The following is a 14,871-nucleotide window of genomic DNA, read 5'->3' as shown; positions in this document are numbered from 1 at the left end:
TATGATTCGATCCTTCAGATTGGCGAATGTCTTGCTCAGACATCTTTGGAATGTAGCACTAGCATTGATATACCTAAAGGGCATTCTATGATATGAAAATGTACCGTAAGGAGTCATGAACACTATCTTATGCTAATCCTTCTATTCTACTTTGACCTGGTTATAACCTAAGAAACTGTCGAGCATAGACATCATTTTAGATCCTGCCACTATTTGTAGTAGGTAATCCATGTTAGGAAGAGAAAAATTATCTTTAAGAGGTGCTTAGTTTAGGTTGTGGAAATTAACACATTTTCTTATCTCTCCATTCTTCTTTCTGACAATTACTATATTGGCTATCTATGTTCAAAACTAGACTTATCATTTTCTAGGAACATCTGCAAACTCTTATCATCATTGAAGACTTGCCAGGATTCTGTGTTATATGGAACAATAGATCAATACACAATTTTGATCTGATAATTTTTGTCTTTGAAATCTAGATGAGGAAGTAATAGGGAGTTAGAGACTGCAAGGGAATCAACCTTAGTATTCATCTCCCTAAGAACTACTTCAATAGAGAAGGCATCTAGGCCTTCTATCTTGTCCCAAGCTCTATTTTTGTAATTCTTTAGCTTGTGTTTTTTCACAGAATATTGTCCTTTTACTTGTTTCACAAGGTCTGCATCACCTTGAGCTTTTAGGATCTTTACTCCTCTTTATTTTGCTTTTATTATCCCTAGTAATAAGGCTTTATATTTTGTAGTGTTATTTATATTCCCAAATTCTAATTTGAAAGCCATGGGTTCAGTTTCTCCTTCCAGGGATATCAATACCATACCCACTCCAGATCCTGAAGAGGCACAATTTCCATCAAATTCAAGCATCCAAATGCTTGATGCATCTTTTTTTCATTAGAAACTTTCTCACTCTAATTTTCATCTCTCTATTCATCCAAAACTTCTTTAGTAAACAACATCTAGTTTCCAAATTGCAACTCTTGATATAGAAATTGAGCTTTAGGATCATCTAATTTAAAGACCATGAACTTTTCCTTTTCTTTAGGTTCTAATTTGACTTTCTTATTCCCAATAGGTATCACTACCTGAGACCAATCTATTTTTATTTCTCCTTGTAAGTCTAGACAAAAACTTCTACTTAAAAGAAGTCCATAGCTCACTGGAATGTCAGCTACCAGAATAGTCAATAGGAGCTTCTTTTCCAGATGCGAAGCTAAGGCTACTTGAGAATCTTTAATCTGCCCAAGTAAGGGGACTTGTTTGGCATCCATTGAATAAAATCTTCCATGCAATTTAGTGAGATTGAGACCCAAGGCTTTGGCTACGAAATAATGCATAACATTATCTGATGCACCTAAATCTATTATACAATTACTGAGCTTACATCCATTAATATACAATGAGATATAAAAAGGCTTAGGCTTTTGACCTAGAGATGTTGCTAAGACTATAGAATCTTCTTGACTAAATAGACCAAATGTCAAGGTTTCTTCTTATTTTTCAATAGTCACATTATAATTCAAATATGATGTGTTTCCTTTACACCAGTCTACTAGTCTTTTTAGCTCAGAAGGGTGTGATTTTAAATAATCAATAGTGGAAATTTGAATTTTTAATTCCTCACAGAATTGAATGAAATCAAAAGATATTTTTTCCTTACCCATTTGTGAAGTAAATGCTCCTTGATCAGTATGTACATTACTTTTCAAAGGATTGGAGTCATTTTTGTGAGTGTGACTAGAATATTTGTTCTTCAACCTTTGCCCCTAGGTACGCACTGTGTATGAAGTTCCATTGATGGTTGCATAACATTCACCTTTTGATTCAAAATCCTATTTTTATTCTAAAAATAAATTTCCAAAGTCATCATTTGAATAAGAATCAGGCTTTGAACAAGGAGTTGCAGTGTTCGATTCATTAGTAGATAACAACTTCATCATACAGGCAGTCTTTGGATAGCTCTCGCTGCCATGATCTATGGTCAAATAAAAAATGCACATATTTTCTTTCTTTGGTGCTACTTAAATTTGTAACCTAGGTTGTGATCCTATAAGCTATGGGAATCTACCTTCATTGTTCTTTCCTGGTGAATTTTGATAATTCCATTGATAGGAATTATTGAATTCAAGTAACTATTTCTTTACTGCTACCAACTCATTTGACAACTTCTTAATCATCTCCTCAGACAATGTGGTATTACTGGAACTTTCTTTATTTTGAAGTTCTCATTTCCATTTTCTCATAGAAATCAAATCATCTTCACATTCTATCACTTTCTTTTGTGTGTCAGCTAGATCCATGGGATGTGCCCTCCTTAAATCATAATTAACATCTAGAGGCATCACACTAATAAAGAAAGTTTTCAAATTACCATGTGTGGGTCCATCAACAGTTGAAATTCTACTGATAATCTTATTGAACTTGGCAAAAAAATATCTCATACTCATAGTGGGTTGATTCTTAATTAAGGTCAACTATGTTAACAAAGCATGTTCATCTTCTACGATTTTCAACCTCATCTCAAAGGCCATTCTTAATGTATCAATTATTGTGCCATCAGCTAGATGATAAAACTAGTCTACTGCACTATTTGTAAGGGTCTCTACAAACAACCTTTAGTAACATCTTCATCTCCAACCCCTAGGATATGAGTGGTTGTAAAGAAAGCTTTAATGTGTTCATTTGTAGTGACTTTCCCATCACCTAAGAATTTGGGGAAATTCTTCCTTGAACCAGTCGGGAGTGGATGATAAGTGTTTAGAGCTAATGGTCCTATTGCCATGGCCGATGGAGCAGCCATGATTATCTTGGTAGTATATGGTAGGAAATTAACAATAGGAGGAGTAGTAGCTCTATGAAGTGCTAACACCTAACAAGTAGAATGTGAAGTGCTGGTGTCCTAATTCCTAAAATGGGAAAGCAGCCTAAGATAGGAAAAATGAGCTCTATAAGCTTATCAAAGATAGGGTCTTGCTCACCCTATTCCTTGGTACTTATGAGGAACCTAAATCATTCCAAGATGCTAGGTTAGGTTTATCTTTGAGCTTCTTATCTCAATTGTCTTTCTTCTCTTTAGATGTTTCTCCTTTGAACAACTCTCTCTAAGGCTTCAACTCTTCTTTCTTCCTCCTCCAATACCTGGATGACATTCCTGTAATGTTTAGCATTCCTCCTATGTCTCCAAATGAATGTGTTGAGGGATGAAATTATGTCTTCTTGGTCGTCTTGAAAACCAAGATTAGGTTGGAGCACTAGAATAATGTTTTCATGAGGTAGTACCATTTTCCCTCATGACATAGGCTTTTTAGTTATGCGATTGTTCATCTCCCCAGCAGAGTCGCCAAAAATCTATTGGTAAATAGATTTTTTCTTTTAGATTATTACTCTTAAATGCCCAACTTAGAACAATATGTGATCACAAATAGTTGGAAAGCCACTTGTGGATGATTTGGATTTCCTTTGAATTGGTAGGTACAACTCCCTAAAATGGATTTGCAATGAATAATGTTTTTCTTTCTAAATTACTTTGGGGGTATGTTCTTAACCTAAGAATAGAAAAGGTATAATGAAGCCAAACCTAACTAGAATCTAACTCAGGAAAATAGAAGTTTCTCAATTCCAAAATGGTTTTATGTACTCACACATCTTATGAATTCATAAAAATTATCTACACAATAGTGAATATTGAACAAAGCAAATTTGAATCTAAACTGTGATTAATGAATTTAAAAATGCTAAAGGGATTTCTCTTTGAATGAATGATAACAACACCTATTACATTCACTCCTTGCCTCAAAATAGGGGAGGTAAAACTCTGTTCTTCCCTCATTTCAATTCAAACAAAAGAGAAAATGTAAACTAAGTATAACATCAACTGGAACAAAAAATGATTGACATAAAATACCATTTAATTGTCTCTGCAACAAAGAGTACTTTACACAAAATTTTTTCCGACCTTTCATTAATCTTTTAATTTCATACATATAGAGTTTTTGAGATGACCATTACAATGGAAGCTTAACTGGTTCATCTTCTAAGAATGATAAATGGCAAGGTGCCAATTTTTTGTATTACAAAATTACAAAAGATTAAAAAAGGGGGGGAGGGGGGCGCATAGTATGAATCATTTAAACTTCTTCCCCTTTTTGATTTTCACCCTATATGCCTTAGGAGCAACCATTATTGGGATTAGCTCCTCATGGTTGGGCACATGTATATTAGTGAATCTCAAGAGTCATTTTGAATGTTCCCTTGCTAGCTCCTTTACAATATTCAACTAATTTAGCAACTCCTCCACAGTCACATGTATACAACCATTGAGCATCTAGAGTTCTGCAATTCTATTTTGACTATTGGAAGCCACTCTGAACAGATTATCCAAAAATGTAGAGAAGTTAATTTTCATTACATCTACTCCAATGAGAGCCTTTCCTTGACCACTAGTTTGTGAATTAGTGTGTAACCTTCTCATAAGTTTGAATCCTTTATCTTGAGTCTTCTTTACTTTACTCTCTATTTCCTTTAGTCCCTTCTCAGCTACTTGAATCATTTCTAGCTTGAACTACATATTTTGGAGCCATTCAAATAGAGGTTCATTTCCTTTCTTTAGAATCTTTTCTTCAACTGCTTCTTTCACTTTCATTTGGATGATCATCTTTAAAAGGGAGATGTAGTCATCACATTTGACCCTTTCTCTAGCTAGATTATTACTATTAGACAATATGTTTTCCTTTTCTATCTCTAGTTTGAGATAGCATTTCCAATTTGATCTATGAGGGAAACTCCTTCTAATTTGAGTTTCTCAATCCATTCTTTACCAATCTAACCATAATGCCTATCTTCTTGGAGCTAGGAAATGAGGGCTTGCACTTTAGCTGCACTAGGAGTCTGCGTCACAGACATACCAGAGATAGTTTCTAGTGGAGTAACTAGTTTCCTGATAAATTTGTTCAATTCTTCTATCTTGGCTTTCATCTTGATCTTTGATAACTTAAGAATTTCTACTTGTCCCTTTATTACTTCATTGCTTGATCTCCACAAGCCAACTTTTGTATCATGTTTGGCCTCTCCAAGATCGATTGAATGCAGAGTAAAATCATCGGGTGTCATATCTTCGATTCTCCCTCCTTTGTTTGGCTTAGCTATTTCCATTGTGAAGTGCCCTATTTCTGAATCTTTCCCAAGTATTGAAAAAGTCTTTTGCTTCTTAACCTTTGTCAATGTAGTCCTAGAATGAATTGTGAGAGATACAGTGTCTCTTGTAGAAACACTTTCATCTTTTCTCTTTCTCTTCCTTTCCAAAGTATCTTCCAACCAAGAATCTATTCCTACCACTTTGGAAGCTATTTTGAGTGATTTAATACTAAACATCTTCTTCTTCATTGGAGTCATTATTACAACAGTTGAAGACAAAGGATTTTTTGAATCCTTAGAGATGAGTCTGGAAGAAGTATGGCCCTTCTCCATTTCTCAAGTCTTCTTCATCTCCTCATCTAACTTAGTAGACTCACTGCTCCTACTCTTTCCATCCCCTAGGTCTACTATCTGTATAGGGGAACCACTTGGCTTCAAAAGTGAAGCACTTGCTGATAGCATGGGGCTATGGTGAGGAGATGGAATTTGGGTGGTATGTGGAGAAGGAATAGTGGTAGTGTGAGGGGATGGAACTAGAGTAGTATGAGGAGAAGGTATCAGAGTAGGGGCATTGTCCTTTGGTTCTTCTGCCTTCTTCTCTTTAGTGCCAGTCTGGGTTCCTATGACTAGTAAGGAACCATCATGATAGGTCTAGGCTATAGGAATATTCTTGTCTGGAGTTTGATCACCTTTGCCTAAAGGCTACGCTGGCCCTTGAGTGGAAGCAATGGTCACACCTACTAAAGCACTCTAGGATGAAGTAGGCATTGTAGTAGCTAGAGAAGCTTGAGTGGCTGCACCCTTGCTTCAACTCTTCCTGCTTGTCCACTCAACACATTTCTCCATTATTTTAATGATTCTAGCCATCATGATATTGAGATTCTCTTCCACATCCATATATGGTTTAGAACTGATTGGAATCCCTCTTAACTTAGTCAAATAGTGTTGCTATACATATTCTAACCATCATACTCCAATCCTTTGACATTGAGATCAATACCATATGTCTTTATTTGTTCCACCATGAGCCTGGAAAAAGCATGATCTTGACTCTCCAACTCATCCTTGCAATCTACCCAATAATCCTCTATAATGGTACATCCTTGATCACACTCCCAATTTGTAACACCTCTCTCGCATATCCATTTGGATCTAACATGGGTCTCACAACCTCATATTCTTCCAATCTGTACTTATTCTAAAATTCCTTGAGCATATTTTTGACATCAGACTGAGACTCACAATTGTAAGCCGCAACCTTCATGGGGAATTTGTACCCCTTCTTCTTCAAATTGGCACTTAGCACATTCACTTGGATAGCTTGTCTCATGATCTCTATTAGCACAATCATATCACTTAGGTATCTGGGTAGCTTCTAAGGAAATCAATTGAAAGTTGCAAGACTAAATTGATTGATGGCCACCATTGCTTCTGAACTGAACCTCCTCTCTGAGAATCATTGGAGTTCTTTGCAAATTCTCATTGTAAATGAGTAATTAACTTTGACATATTCTACATAGCTATTTTGTAACTACAAGCATGGATAAAATTCATAAATTTTCACATCATCAGGGAAGTTCTCTATACTAGGAAGGCCTGACCACAATTGTAGAGATGCTAACATATAAATTAGGAAAGAAGACATGTAGAAGGTATTGTAAAACTTTGATGCACTAAGGGCTCTAGATAGATGCTCACTTACCTCATATTCCTAGTCAACATAATGTGTGTTTAAGCAAATGATTTTTACCAAAAAGAAATACTGTTCAACAAAATTGAGTGCTTCTACCTCACCTTTCAATCGATGTAAAAGAAACAGAATGTCAATGATCTCTGGCTTGAGATCGATGCCAAATAGAGTCTTAGGAACCTTACTTTTAGCTCCCCATGGTCTTTGGAACTAGGACCTCATGATTTCCTTTTTCCACACCATTTTCTTCAAAGAAAACTTAGACATGGCTCCTCCCATTGTCAATTCAAAAATTTCTTCTCGCTCTAGAATGTAGAGGCAATTTACTACAGTTTTTTGGTCAATTGAGATCAAACTATATGATTAGGTAGCAAAATTTTTTTAGTGTCTAGATTGTAGTGGTTTATGCATTCAACAATTAGCTTGGGAGCTTGAACTACCACTAGAAACTCGACTGCTTCCACTAGCCTACTTCCTCAAAGTTTCTCTATTATAGGGTGAATTGGCTCTATCCTTAGCCTCCTTTGGAAATCTTGCATGTTGAAGAAATGAAGCGAGGTTTTTGTAATACTCTGAAATGTTGACTTAATTCCATTTAGCCCATCAAAACCAACAAATCTAGTTGCCATTTAATCTGAGATTGAAATGAATTGAAATCTTAAAATTGAAAGTAGTGCAGGGAGTAGAACTTTGCAACTATGAGAGATTTGAAATCACTATTCAATTCAACAACATAATAGTTCAATAAAGAAAGTGGTAATTTTAAAATCTGTTATTTTCATCTCTATATAAAAACCCTAATTCACCCGTTAATCTTGAAGATCCATGCCACACGAGTTAATTAAAGGATAAATCCATTAGGTTAGCAAATGCAGGGGTTCCTAATAGATTTTTCCATGTCTTTTCACTATTTCTCTTGGCCCAATGGTAACTTTCTTTTATTACAGACTTACTTTCCCATTTTTCACCAAGTTCTAAAAAATTAAGAATGGAGTACTTTGTAAGGAAAAATTTTCTCAACTAGATTTTGCTTAAGATACCTTCCCAAATGTGATTAACTTGCTTCCAATACCATTTTTAAACATCTTGTGATCGATCTATGAGCCCAACATGCTTGCAGAAGTGATTTTCAATAGATGCAAAAAATTTCCTTCTAGGGTTGAAAACTTGCCAAAGAGAAAGCAACTTCTGGTTTTCCACCCTTGCCTTTATTTTTTGTTTACCCTTTAAGTCAATGTGTCTCTAAGCTTTGGAAAATCTAAAAAGGTCTACAAAAGTGAAAGAGGAACCCACTTACTTGCTTTTCTCTCTTACAAATGCCTTTGTTGGAAAATTGACTTCATGGGTCGAAAGACCGCCGTTGAGAAGTTACTTTAGAGTTTTCTGCTAGTTGTGATTCTGAGCACTATGATGAATTCTAAGTGACTCCCAAGGTGGAGTACTGTAATGTAAGGAAGATCTATCCAAAAAATAACCTTTTTTTTTTTTTTTTTGTCTTTAGCTTGTAAACCTCATTTGTTGACCTCTGTGGAAAATTGCCTTCATAGGTCAAAAAGCCATTGAGGAGAAGGCAATGTTGGGTTTTCCATAAACTTCATTTTCTTTATGTGAAAAATATGATGAGCCATGTACAAGTTCATCCTTAGAAATAACTCTATTAAAATCATTATATAACTTAAGAATCTCCATCGAATTAGGTTCTAGACTACCCACAAACTCTTGACAACAAGGAAAACCCACCTGGTTATGTAATGCGAGGGAAGAGAAAAGATGAAAAAATCGATGGAGAAACTTTTCACTTGAGGGGAAAGAACTAGAGTTGTACCTAACTAGACTAAACTAAGACACAAGATCATTTTCCACTTTGCAAAATGGGTACAAGATGAAAAGTGGGGCAACAGTCCGATATCAAGAATTGGAATTCATAAATTATATGCTATTTTCTAATGATAATATTGATGAAAATGAAGGTGAAGAAGTAGAAATTTAGAACTCCACTAAGGAACGTCATAGATCTAGACATTGGAATTTGACAAAAGTTTCTCTTACTTTAGCTTAGGCACAAGAATTGCATTGATACCTCCAGATGGTGAACTAAAGCCTATGCCTTTCAAGTTAGAAATTGGGAACATGAATAATATAGTTGAGTATGAGGCACTATAGTCCAAATCTTGGCCATGGTACTCATCCTCATTTAGAAGAAAATTCAAGACATCTTTGTCATCTTTAAATACTTGCCAACTTTCTACATCGTCAGGAATAGATAGCCTATTTTGCATCTCAAATTTAGAATCACTAGCAAATGATATGTCATTTGGCTTGATTTTTACATAATCCAATAAGTCATCCATCTCTTTGTTACTTCTATCCATCCAAGAGATGCCAAAAGAATCAAATGCCCCTATTTGGTCCCAAAAAACATTTCCATACTATTTTAGCATGTTATTCTTAGAAGCATATGTTTCCTTAATTTGAGAGATAATTAGCTCTGAGTCACCAATAACATGTAGTTATCTTAATTCCTTGATTATCTGCCACTTTTAATCCTAGTAAATTGCCTCATATTATACAATGTTATTAGTACATGTAAAATTTAGAGAAAATGAATACCTAAATGTATTCTTTTCTAGAGATATGAAAATGACTCCAACTCCTAATCCATCCTTATAATTTTCTCCATCAAAATACATAGTCCATAGATTTTGAGAGTCCATAAAACTTATTACCTCTTGTGCAATTAGTGTGGGTGATTTTTCAATTTCTTGAATAACAAGTTCAGTTCTAAAAATATTAACCTCAATATCTAGAAAACATATAGCATCTTTATCCATGTTTTCTTCAAACATATGAGTGACCCTTGTTTTTCTATCAATTTTGATAGCTTTATCTGTTATGTGAAATGTAGCATATGATAGGTCACATTGTAGGCTAACTCCCATTGTAACACTCCATTTTCTAAAGAGTAGCATCCCATAATGTGGAGGAATATTAACTACTAGGACAATCATAGTCAACTTAACATCAAGGTAGATGACTAGTCTAAAAGGTAAGACATTTTATTGTACCTATGATAGATACTACCTTTGCATCCATTTCTATACACTTACCCTATTTGGTATCTACTTCCAAGCCAAGGGCTTCCATAAATTTAAAAGGTATAATAGTGTTTGATGCTCCTAAGTCAATCATGCAAATTTTTGAGGTCTTCCCATTTATGATCAGAATAAAAAAGAACAAGCCAATATTTTCCATGTAGGATATAGAGGAGTTATCTAAGTACATCTAGGGTATTTGGGACATAACTCCAGTGTCTTCCTTGTCTTTTATTACAAGTGTTATTCACTGTATTACTGATGATTCTTGTTCAACAACATTACTACTTTCTATGTCACTTAATCAAGAAAAGGCCTTATTCTTGTGTTCTTGTATTCTTAACATCTCAGATAAGGGAACTTTGATAGTAATTTTATATAGCATAGAAATCATATCAACAAAATCAGATGTAAAAGATTTAGAAAGATTACCTTTGATTGCTTGCTCTTGAACAACAAGCTCCTTCACTTGCTTGGTGACTTCAAGACCTGACTTCTTCTCTTGTACATTGGTCTTGACTATTTCAATTTCCTAAAAATACACTTTTTTCTTTGGTTCCCATTTCTTGCCTTTATTGTCTTTGATTTTTACAACTATTGGACTGTCCTTTTTATTTTCATCATCCATCTTATTCACAATATCTTTAATGAAAATGCTAGATGGCTTACCAACATCATTGTTAATAGTTTTGTTTCTTAGATTATAAGTACTATGTACTCAAGCTATCATTTCTACAGTGATTCTGTCAATCTCCTCATTTGATGGTTTTCTCAAGTTCATATGATCTACACTTGATATCATGTTGCACATCCTATCTTCTTTTAGATCTTCATCATCTAAAAATACTTGTTGATGATGTAGCTGATATACATTTTTCTAATTTACAACATCATTTTCAAAATCTTCTATGTTAGATTCCTCACCATTATCACACAAATTTATTATGTTGCATCCCGCATCCTCATGATTCTCCTCTTCCTCTCCCTCTTCATTTTGCACTTGCTAATTTAATGAAAATGATTGAGCAACTGCACAATAGCTAGGACAATGATGAGATTAGCACACAATACACCAAGGAACATCATCCACCATGTTTACAAAATTTATCTGTAGTGGATTTGGTGTACCTTTATCTTTACTTCCTTGAGTAGGATTATGGATGGTTTTACCATCCTTCCACTATGTTGTATAAGGGTAATTCTACATTCTAGGTTACTTGTTGTAGTTGTCGTTAAATTGGGGCTTATCACTAGTATATGGCTTATTATCATGGTATGCAGGTGGATTCCATTTCTTAAGTAGATCCAAGACTTGACCCATTACTTCATCCTCAAGCTTCTTAGTTTTAACATATTTTTGACCTTCTTTCTTATTTCCACTTGGATTGAATAGCTTTGGGTCATCCCTTCTTCCCAACTTATCTAATGCCCTTCTATTATTATCAATATTCATAACAATTTTGTAGGCATCCCTTAGTGTTCTAGGATACTTGTCCCTTAAAGTATATGACATATTATTGTCAAAGGCATTAAAGTAAGTTGTGAGGCATACATCTTCACCAAGTCTTATTACTTGGAACAACTTATACATCCCTTTCTGAAATCTCACATTGAAATCAAATGTAGATTCATTTGGGTTCTTCTTTATGTTGTTAAAATCATTCAACATAAAACTAGCATTGGTGTTATCACCATATTTCTCTTTGAAAAGATTTTCTAAACCACTCAATGAGCCTACACTATCATCAGGCAACCTTCTAAACTAGTCCCTAGCATCTTTAGTAAGAGAATGAACAAACAATTTTGTTACTATATCTTCATGCTCTACCTCATAGTTATTAAGCACATCTATAAATTTTCTTAGGTGCTCTTCACTAATCACAACATTATTGCCTAAAAATTTAGTAATCTTGTCTGTTAGATCATTAGAAATAGGATGTGGAAACTCAAGAATGCCTTAAGGACATTTGTTTATATTTCTCCATATAAATGGGTCTTCTCTGAAACCAACAATATTTGATGTGTTTGCTCTAGCAACTTCGATTTACATTAGGACTTGAGTCTATTGGACTTGCTGAGTAATAAGTATTTGACTACTCATAGTAGAGGATGAGGCAATGGCTAACTGTGATATGTTTTAGCTAGTTAATAGAGGTCCACAAGTATGAATAGATGTGATAATTGGCGAGGATAGGTTTGGGCAAGATGATAAGACACAATTAGATTTGATACACTATATTTTCCTTCTAGTTTCTAGAGCTTTGACTTCATTCTCAACCTTCTCAAGCCCTTTGGCTAAATATTTTCTCTTTTTTTTGGCCTTTTCTAACTCTAAGTCAAGTTTAGACATGATAAGACTTGTAAATTTTCTAGGAAGAACTTGGGGCTCATTTATCTGTATCCCTACATCCTTTGTTTTCCTTTATCAAGATTTTTCTCTGTTAAATATATAACCTTAGGTTCCATAGGCCCATAGGATTGTACTTGTGAGATAACATGCCCCTCCTCTTTAAGAAGGTGCTCTTGATCTTGGAGTTTGAATCTCAGATCTTCAAAATTCTCGAATACATCTTGATGTAGTTTAGAAGATATTTCTTCCAACTTCTTATTTTTCTCCTTTAGAGAAGCTGTTTTTCTAAGCAAGTTGTCTATCTCAATAAGAGTATTCCTAATAATCTATTCATTCTTCTTCTCCAAACGTATGCATTTGGCCTCTTTTTCAATAACCCTTTTCCTAAGAACTTCTATTCCTAAAAATAATTCTTCTGGGTCTACAAAAGTGGCTTTTGAATCCATTGTGTCATCCAAATCTTCAATATTTTTTTCGTCACATGGAATTTTTCTAGGATTGAATCTAACATCCATGTTACCCTTATATCCCCACCTATGGTTCATTTCCTTCACCACATCTGGTCTAAAAGGAATATCCCCTACAAAAGACACATCCTTATCATGATAAATCCTTTCTTCTTGTAATGGCATTATGAATGTCTCTCCCAATAGTATAGTATTTTCAAATTTAGAATTTAAGGAAGAGGATTCTCTTTCTACCATAGGTTGGTATTGTGAATGGGCTGACACACTTCCTCTAGGCTTCCACATAGAATTAGAATCTAATTTCTTTTTAGCTTGGTTCTTCCTACCCCCAAGAGGTAATTCTATGTACAATGGTATTTCTGGGTTGGCCTTTGTAAAAGGTTATGTAGTTTTCATCTTATTTGCCATTGGTTAGAATTATTTGAAATATATAGCACTAGCTAAAAAACCTTTTGACTGAGTTTCCACCCTATGAAGGGAAAGTATTTTAAAATAACTTTAGAGACTAGAAAATATAATGGGAAAAGACATTAAAAAATGGATTTGACATAGAGGGCCAATCAGAAAACTTTTAACATCGCACATTGGGTAATACAACACTACTTTGTAGACAAGGCACTATTGAAAAACCATGTCATGTTCTTCCTATGGTATTGAAAACATTCTAGATTCTCAATATTTGTCGCTAGCTGTCATGCCCTAAATTTAACAGGTAAAACGCAACCAACAATATTTTTTTTGAAAGGTGAAACAAGGGATAATATACATGTATCTATGCATAATATAAGTATTGATTTTAACTACATTGAGGTTGAAGTATGCAATTCATGTTTCTTAAGGACATTAGGTTATCACTCACTCAATCATGGGTTGGAGGCAATACTTAGCAACTTTTAGGTATGTTGATACTTTAACTAGGCCTTAGGTGTCAGGGTTAGGATGCTAATATTCCAAGTTAAAGTTTAGGGATACATTTTGGTTATATGTTAGTGTAAAAGGATTCATCACTTTACAATCAAGCATAACTAATTTTAGTTCATTTCATATTGTTTTGTTTTATTTTCCTAATAATGTGCTCTGTACATATGTTAACACAAGATGCATCAGGTTGTAATAAGGTGCTAATAAGTTAATTGTTATGGTTATTATTATGATTTTGAAATATTCATAGGGTTTATTACTTGTATTAAGGTTATATTGAAACTTATAAGATTACTATGTTTACTATTATTTGTAGTGATTGGTTATATCCAATATTTCATTTTCTAGCCACAAGATAACATCTATAATTAATATCGTATCTATTTAATGAAGTACTCATGATAAATTTTAGTGAGCACCCTCCTACAACATACTAACCATCTCACTAATCTATAATGAACAAGGTGAATTTTTATTTGTTCTCTCAACTAACTCATCAGGTACTCATCCACGTCCTGACTAACTCCTCTGTAGATTACTTATAAAGCTTGATTTTAATCAACTTCTTTCTACATATATTCTAGTTGAAGAATACCTAGAATCATTTAGATGATTATAATTGCGTGTTTAGTATATACATATTTTCAATTCATATTAAAAATGATATATATTAATTAATATATATCACTTATTAATTATTTATTCTAATTCTAAACACTACTACCTTTTTATATTATTAGCTATTAACAAACTAATATTAATTTAATAATTTATTATGATATACTTATCACTAACTAGACTAGCACCATCTACTAGCGCACTAATCTTAGCATTTTAATCATATGTCTTACTAACATAGTCACATACTAGAAATTTTCTTATTGAAATCATAAATTATTGATTTAAATTTTAGGCGCTACCACCCTATTATTAATATCTACTATAAATTTCACATTTACTAATAATTGAATATAATCCACTTAAAGTACTGATTACCACTTAGTCATACTATGCTTGGATAAAATATTGACATACTTCACTACTTAACTACAATCTACCCTTAAACTTTTACCCATTTATTACGAACATGAAAGAAATCTAACCTAACTACCATCACATGACTTAAATGACAATCCAACTCTAAAAATTACCACTTAAAAATGTCATCCCCTTAAAATATGCATCCAACTTCCCAATGATAGGTCTCCCTAGTTCCCTC

Source organism: Cupressus sempervirens, chromosome 9 (genome assembly GCF_028749045.1).
Source record: "Cupressus sempervirens isolate cs-2001-9-10 chromosome 9, ASM2874904v1, whole genome shotgun sequence".
NCBI lineage: Eukaryota > Viridiplantae > Streptophyta > Pinopsida > Cupressales > Cupressaceae > Cupressus > Cupressus sempervirens.
This window is presented reverse-complemented; position numbering follows the sequence as displayed.